This window comes from Haematobia irritans, chromosome 4 (assembly GCF_050003625.1).
Source record: "Haematobia irritans isolate KBUSLIRL chromosome 4, ASM5000362v1, whole genome shotgun sequence".
NCBI lineage: Eukaryota > Metazoa > Arthropoda > Insecta > Diptera > Muscidae > Haematobia > Haematobia irritans.
In genome coordinates, this window is record NC_134400.1 from 74,853,747 (window position 1) to 74,862,290 (window position 8,544).

The following is an 8,544-nucleotide window of genomic DNA, read 5'->3' on the forward strand; positions in this document are numbered from 1 at the left end:
GTAATTTTGGTTTATCCAGAGTAAAATATTTAGGCTATGTTGTAGGGAATGGTACTTTGGAAGTCGATGATGAGAAGGTTCAGGCGATTAAGGACATACCTGCACCAAAAAGCATCAAAGAACTTAGAAGATTCCTTGGAATGACAAGTTGGCACAGACGTTTTATTCGTAATTTCTCCATAATCACCTTCCCCTTGACGGAATTGTTCGCGAAAAAGAAGACTTTTGTATGGACAAATGAGGCCCAAGCTGCTTTCGACGAACTGAAAGAAAAGCTTACAAGTGCTCCTGTCATGGTTCACCCAAACTATGAAAAACCTTTTTTCAATGCGAAAAAGAAGACTTTTGTATGGACAAATGAGGCCCAAGCTGCTTTCGACGAACTGAAAGAAAATCTAACAAGTGCTCCTGTCATGGTTCACCCAAACTATGAAAAACCTTTTTTACAATGCGACGCCAGCACATTCGGAGTTGGGGCTGTATTGGCACAAAAGGATGAGGATGGTAACGAGAGACCCATTGCGTACATGTCTCAGAGATTTAACAAGGCTCAAAGATATTACACTATGACCGAACTGGCATGCCTAGCGATTGTTTTAGCAGTTCAGAAGTTCAGAGCTTATATAGAGATGAAAGAGTTTAAGGTGGTGACCGACCATGCAAGCCTTAAGTGGTTAATGTGACAGCGCGACTTATCTGGTCGTTAGCTAGATGGTCATTGAAATTGCAGCATTTTGATTTCACCATCGAACGCCACCGGGGAAAGAAAACATTGTGCCGGACACTTTATGGCGAGTTCACGAAGGAAAAGACTTCGTGGATGCGATCGAGCTACAAACATTACCAGCTATAAATGTTGATTCTAGATATTTCGACAGTGATGATTTTTCCAAATTGAGTAGAAATGAGGTGCCGGCCTTCAAAGTCGTTGACAAATTTATATACAAACGGACCAAATTTCTGAAGATAACAGTGACGAGTCACAATCGTGAAAACTTCTTGTACCATCTCAACTAAGAAAACAGGTTATATTTACTGCTCATAATTTACCAATGCGGCTCATGGAGGCATTGGTAAAACCTTGGAAAGAGTGAGGCGTAATTTTTATTTGCCTAGAATCTGCACAGACGTAAAGGATTATAATCAAGATTGTGATGTTTGCAAAACATCTAAGTCGCCTTCGACAACTATGAGACCACCATTAGGCCAATTTATTAAAACAAAACGATGCTTTCAAAGATTTTATATTGACCTTATAGGGCCACTGTCCAGGACCAAAAAAGTTGTTATAGACATATTGATAATATTGGATCATTTCTCCAAATTTACTTTTTTGCGACCTTTACGAAAATTTTGTTCAAAAGAAATCATTGACTATCTCCGAAAAGATATCTTTAATTGTTTCGGAGTTCCGGAAACGATTTTAACGGACAATGGGACACAATTTCGTAGCAAGGACTTTAAAGTATTTTTGAAGAATTTTTGGGTCACGCAAACGTTCACGTCTTTTCACAGTCCTCAGACTAATGCAAGCGAGCGTGTTAATCGCTCAATTAACGAGGCATTGCGATCATATATTCGACACGACCAACGTGATTGGGATGTGTATCTCGACAGTATAAACTGTGCGTTAAGAAATAGTATCCATCAGACAACAGAGAAGACTCCGTAACAGATTGTTTTTGGACAATCAATGATTTTGAATGGAAAGGAGTACGAAATACTGAAAAGACTACAACTTTTAAATGAGACAGATATACATATTGGAAGGGATGATGAGTTCACTTTACTACGAGATGAGATTCGTGAACGGGTTCGTAAAGCATACGAAAAGAATGCTCTATTGTATAACTTAAAGGCTAGGAAAAAAGAATTTTCCGTCGGACAACATGTCATCAGAAGAAACTTTGCTCAAAGTTCTAAAGTTAATACATTTAATAGCAAACTTGCTCCAGTTGGAGTAAACGCAGAGGAACAGTCAGTTACGAACTTCGGGACTTAGAAACTGGAAATACAGGTATATATCATGCAAATGATATATGGACTTAGAAAGTGAATCAGTCTTTTAGACTTTGCAGCCCCAAAGCCTGATTTTGAGGAGGGGGTGATATGTAAGCACGTTGTAGTGTACTGTACAAATACTTTGCATATATACATTTTTTGAAATCAAGTTACTTTGAATGCAATTATCATATAGCTTGTGTGTACAGAGACAATTTATTTTGTGAGATTGAAAAATATTTGCTTGGTACGTCACGTTTACATCGACAAAGGAAGCTTGTATTTTGTTTTATTTTTGTGATTTGTAATTATTACCAGCCAAGAAAGATTTGAATTTATGGTATTGCTGTGGAACGCGAACTATATTATATATACTAAATTAAGGAGGAATTGGGGGCTTTCATCTCTCATTCCTCATATTGAGAAAGTTTAATAATTTTGATTCGGGTATATAAATTTTATTGAGGAAGCGAAGTGGACATGATTGCTTATGCGTATTATATGTTAAGCTTGCTCACGGTTTTGTGTTGACCGTTACGTATACGTCATATGAGAAATTGGCATAATTTAAACATCTATATTGCAAATCTCAAGCACAATTATAAAGACGAATTATTTATGATTTATCGCTTCATAAGAAAATAATCATAAGGCAAGCAACAATTTGGACAACAAGATTTTAATAATACTACCAATAAAATAGACGAATTATCTACACCAAAAATATCACATTTAAACTTATACCTAATTTGTCAAGAGTGAATATTTCATTATTAAAAATAAGCCACCAGAATCCAGAAGAGACAACAGGCCTGCGGTCAACGATGGACATAATTGTCTGGTAAGTTAGTAAGATTTTTGTTTGTAAATATTCACTAATTTTGTTTACTACTTACATAAAGACATTAAATTTAAATTTTATATAATACATATTTATTCCTTTTTATTTTCATTTCTACATTTTACATTATTTTTAATATTTCTTTAAACAATTAGTTGTTATTATACACATTTTTTTAATATTATGTCTAATTCAGTCCACAATCTTGTTTATCATATATTAAATATATAAGCGATTTAAAAATAAATTAGATTAGTTTTTTTTCATTGCACGAAAGACTCGGACTACAATTGAGCACTATCAAAAAGGGTTATCCAATGACTCATTGGGTGACAACATTGGAAGGGATTGTAAAGATTACGAGAGTCGTTAACATCTATGACCTCATTACACACCAGTGCGCCTAACATCTTTCCTATCATTAAAATACCGTATATGTTACAAGCTAGTCAACGTTATGCAAGGTTAGCTACCTAAGTTTTAATTTTGTAGCAGGTTAGAATGTATTTTCTTCTAAACAAAAAAATCCACCCCATTCCACTGAGTACGGTCGGCAAATAAAGGTAGCGCGAATGTTTAGAAGAGGTACCATAAAATCGACCGTTACAGGGTGGAAAAATTTAATTCCCCAGTGTATAGCTAATAATTCTTTTTAGAGGACAATTTTATTTTTCTCGTGTTTGTTCAAAGATCTGCTATCGTAAGATATTGGCATATCATTTCCTATCTCTCCTTGTGATAATACAGCTCCCGTGCGAAGTCGGAAGCATAATTTGTACAACTTTTCGACTAAGTAGTGGCGATTTTACAAGGAAAATTTTGGTATTTTGACCATTTTTGTCGAAATCAGAAAAATATATATATATATATATATATATGGGAGCTATATCTAAATGTGGCACGCATAGCTACAATGCTAATTCTACTCTGGATTCTGGGGCCATATAAGACCATATCGAAATATAGCGAAATATATATATATATATATATATATATATATATATATATATATATATATATAATATATATATATATATATATATATATATATATATATATATATATATATATATATATATATATATATATATATATATATATATATATATATATTTCGCTATATTTCGATATGGTCTTATATATATATATATATATATATATATATATATATATATATTTCGCTATATTTCGATATGGTCTTATATATATATATATATATATATATATATATATATATATATATATATATATATATATAATATATATATATATATATATATATATATATATATATATATATATATATTATATATATATATATATATATATATATATATATATATATATATATATATATATATATATATATATATATATATAATATATATATATATATATATATATATATATATATATATATATATATATATATATATATATATATATATGTGTGTGTGTGTGTGTGTGTGTGTGTGTATATACGGTATTTTAATGATAGGAAAGATGTTAACGACTCTCGTAATCTTTACAATCCCCTCCAATGTTGTCACCCAATGAGTCATTGGATAACCCTTTTTGATAGTGCTCAATTATAGTCCGAGTCTTTCGTGCAATGAAAAAAAACTAATCTAATTTATTTTTACATCGCTTATATATTTAATATATGATAAACAAGATTGTGGACTGAATTAGACATAATATTAAAAAAATGTGTATAATAACAACTAATTGTTTAAAGAAATATTAAAAATAATGTAAAATGTAGAAATGAAAATAAAAAGGAATAAATATGTATTATATAAAATTTAAATTTAATGTCTTTATGTAAGTAGTAAACAAAATTAGTGAATATTTACAAACAAAAATCTTACTAATTTACCAGACAATTATGTCCATCGTTGACCGCAGGCCTGTTGTCTCTTCTGGATTCTGGTGGCTTATTTTTAATAATGAAATATTCACTCTTGACAAATTAGGTATAAGCTTAAATGTGATATTTTTGGTGTAGATAATTCGTCTATTTTATTGGTAGTATTATTAAAATCTTGTTGTCCAAATTGTTGCTTGCCTTATGATTATTTTCTTATGAAGCGATAAATCATAAATAATTCGTCTTTATAATTGTGCTTGAGATTTGCAATATAGATGTTTAAATTATGCCAATTTCTCATATGACGTATACGTAACGGTCAACACAAAACCGTGAGCAAGCTTAACATATAATACGCATAAGCAATCATGTCCACTTCTCTTCCTCAATAAAATTTATATACGCGAATCAAAATTATTAAACTTTCTCAATATGAGGAATGAGAGATGAAAGCCCCCAATTCCTCCTTAATTTAGTATATATAATATAGTTCGCGTTCCACAGCAATACCATAAATTCAAATCTTTCTTGGCTGGTAATAATTACAAATCACAAAAATAAAACAAAATACAAGCTTCCTTTGTCGATGTAAACGTGACGTACCAAGCAAATATTTTTCAATCTCACAAAATAAATTTTCTCTGTACACACAAGCTATATGATAATTGCATTCAAAGTAACTTGATTTCAAAAAATGTATATATGCAAAGTATTTGTACAGTACACTACAACGTGCTTACATATCACCCCCTCCTCAAAATCAGGCTTTGGGGCTGCAAAGTCTAAAAGACTGATTCACTTTCTAAGTCCATATATCCTTTGCATGATATATACCTGTATTTCCAGTTTCTAAGTCCCGAAGTTCGTAACTGACTGTTCCTCTGCGTTTACTCCAACTGGAGCAAGTTTGCTATTAAATGTATTAACTTTAGAACTTTGAGCAAAGTTTCTTCTGATGACATGTTGTCCGACGGAAAATTCTTTTTTCCTAGCCTTTAAGTTATACAATAGAGCATTCTTTTCGTATGCTTTACGAACCCGTTCACGAATCTCATCTCGTAGTAAAGTGAACTCATCATCCCTTCCAATATGTATATCTGTCTCATTTAAAAGTTGTAGTCTTTTCAGTATTTCGTACTCCTTTCCATTCAAAATCATTGATTGTCCAAAAACAATCTGTTACGGAGTCTTCTCTGTTGTCTGATGGATACTATTTCTTAACGCACAGTTTATACTGTCGAGATACACATCCCAATCACGTTGGTCGTGTCGAATATATGATCGCAATGCCTCGTTAATTGAGCGATTAACACGCTCGCTTGCATTAGTCTGAGGACTGTGAAAAGACGTGAACGTTTGCGTGACCCCAAAATTCTTCAAAAATACTTTAAAGTCCTTGCTACGAAATTGTGTCCCATTGTCCGTTAAAATCGTTTCCGGAACTCCGAAACAATTAAAGATATCTTTTCGGAGATAGTCAATGATTTCTTTTGAACAAAATTTTCGTAAAGGTCGCAAAAAAGTAAATTTGGAGAAATGATCCAATATTATCAATATGTCTATAACAACTTTTTTGGTCCTGGACAGTGGCCCTATAAGGTCAATATAAAATCTTTGAAAGCGTCGTTTTGTTTTAATAAATTGGCCTAATGGTGGTCTCATAGTTGTCGAAGGCGACTTAGATGTTTTGCAAACATCACAATCTTGAATATAATCCTTTACGTCTGTGCAGATTCTAGGCAAATAAAAATTACGCCTCACTCTTTCCAAGGTTTTACCAATGCCTCCATGAGCCGCATTGGTAAATTATGAGCAATAAATATAACCTGTTTTCTTAGTTGAGATGGTACAAGAAGTTTTCACGATTGTGACTCGTCACTGTTATCTTCAGAAATTTGGTCCGTTTGTATATAAATTTGTCAACGACTTTGAAGGCCGGCACCTCATTTCTACTCAATTTGGAAAAATCATCACTGTCGAAATATCTAGAATCAACATTTATAGCTGGTAATGTTTGTAGCTCGATCGCATCCACGAAGTCTTTTCCTTCGTGAACTCGCCATAAAGTGTCCGGCACAATGTTTTCTTTCCCCGGTGGCGTTCGATGGTGAAATCAAAATGCTGCAATTTCAATGACCATCTAGCTAACGACCAGATAAGTCGCGCTGTCACATTAACCACTTAAGGCTTGCATGGTCGGTCACCACCTTAAACTCTTTCATCTCTATATAAGCTCTGAACTTCTGAACTGCTAAAACAATCGCTAGGCATGCCAGTTCGGTCATAGTGTAATATCTTTGAGCCTTGTTAAATCTCTGAGACATGTACGCAATGGGTCTCTCGTTACCATCCTCATCCTTTTGTGCCAATACAGCCCCAACTCCGTATGTGCTGGCGTCGCATTGTAAAAAAGGTTTTTCATAGTTTGGGTGAACCATGACAGGAGCACTTGTTAGATTTTCTTTCAGTTCGTCGAAAGCAGCTTGGGCCTCATTTGTCCATACAAAAGTCTTCTTTTTCGCATTGAAAAAAGGTTTTTCATAGTTTGGGTGAACCATGACAGGAGCACTTGTAAGCTTTTCTTTCAGTTCGTCGAAAGCAGCTTGGACCTCATTTGTCCATACAAAAGTCTTCTTTTTCGCGAACAATTCCGTCAAGGGGAAGGTGATTATGGAGAAATTACGAATAAAACGTCTGTGACAACTTGTCATTCCAAGGAATCTTCTAAGTTCTTTGATGCTTTTTGGTGCAGGTATGTCCTTAATCGCCTGAACCTTCTCATCATCGACTTCCAAAGTACCATTCCCTACAACATAGCCTAAATATTTTACTCTGGATAAACCAAAATTACTTTTCTTAACGTTTATCGTAAGTCCTGCCTTGCGAAGCTGCATGGCAATCTCCATCAAACGACTTAAGTGTTTATTAAAGTCCTTGGAAACAACGAGTAGATCGTGAGTACGTAGATTGTGTGGAATTACTTGATCCATTAACCTACATAATGTCTGCGGAGCGTTACACAATCTGAATGGCATTCGTGTAAATTGGTATAGTGTTTTCGCTTTAGAGCTTTCCTCCAGTTTTACCTGCCAAAAAGCGTCTTTTAGATCTATTATCGATATACAATAAACTGGAGGAAGTCTTGCCAGCAGTCCATCTATGTTGGGAATATGGTAAGTATTTTTTATTGTGACCATATTTAATTTTCTACTATCCACGCACATCCTTACCTTTCCTGGTTTCACAACAACTACTACCGGAGAAGACCATGGCGAACTTGGCGGCTCCTCTATGAACCCCAATGAGATCATTCGATCCAGTTCCACATAAAGTAATTTCTGCACCGCAAGTGATATAGGGTAGTAGCGTTGTTTTATGGGTTGGCGTCTCCGGTGTCAATGACGTGTTCAATCAATGATGTACAACCAAGCCCCTCAATTTCCGAATCAGAAAATGCTGACACTACCCTTTCTATTCTATAGCGCTGTTCATCTGTTAGTACAAGTTTATCCGAGTCAATATTTAAAGTGTTTATTCCGCATACCGAAGGCATAGAAATCTTCAAACCGAAAGATACCCAAAAGTCGTAGCCACATATGACGTCATGCGTATTGACGGTACCAGTACCACTAAAAATTCAATATCCTTGACTTGTCCTTGAAATTTGATTTCAATGGTCACTGTTCCTAATACAAGCTGACTCTTACCATCTGCTGTACGCTCCCAACACATTTTCGAAAACCATCCCAAACACACACTTCACTAGAGAGTTTCCCTCCAATCACACATCTATTAGCTCCACTGTCTAACAAGCCGCAATAAGTCTTGCCGC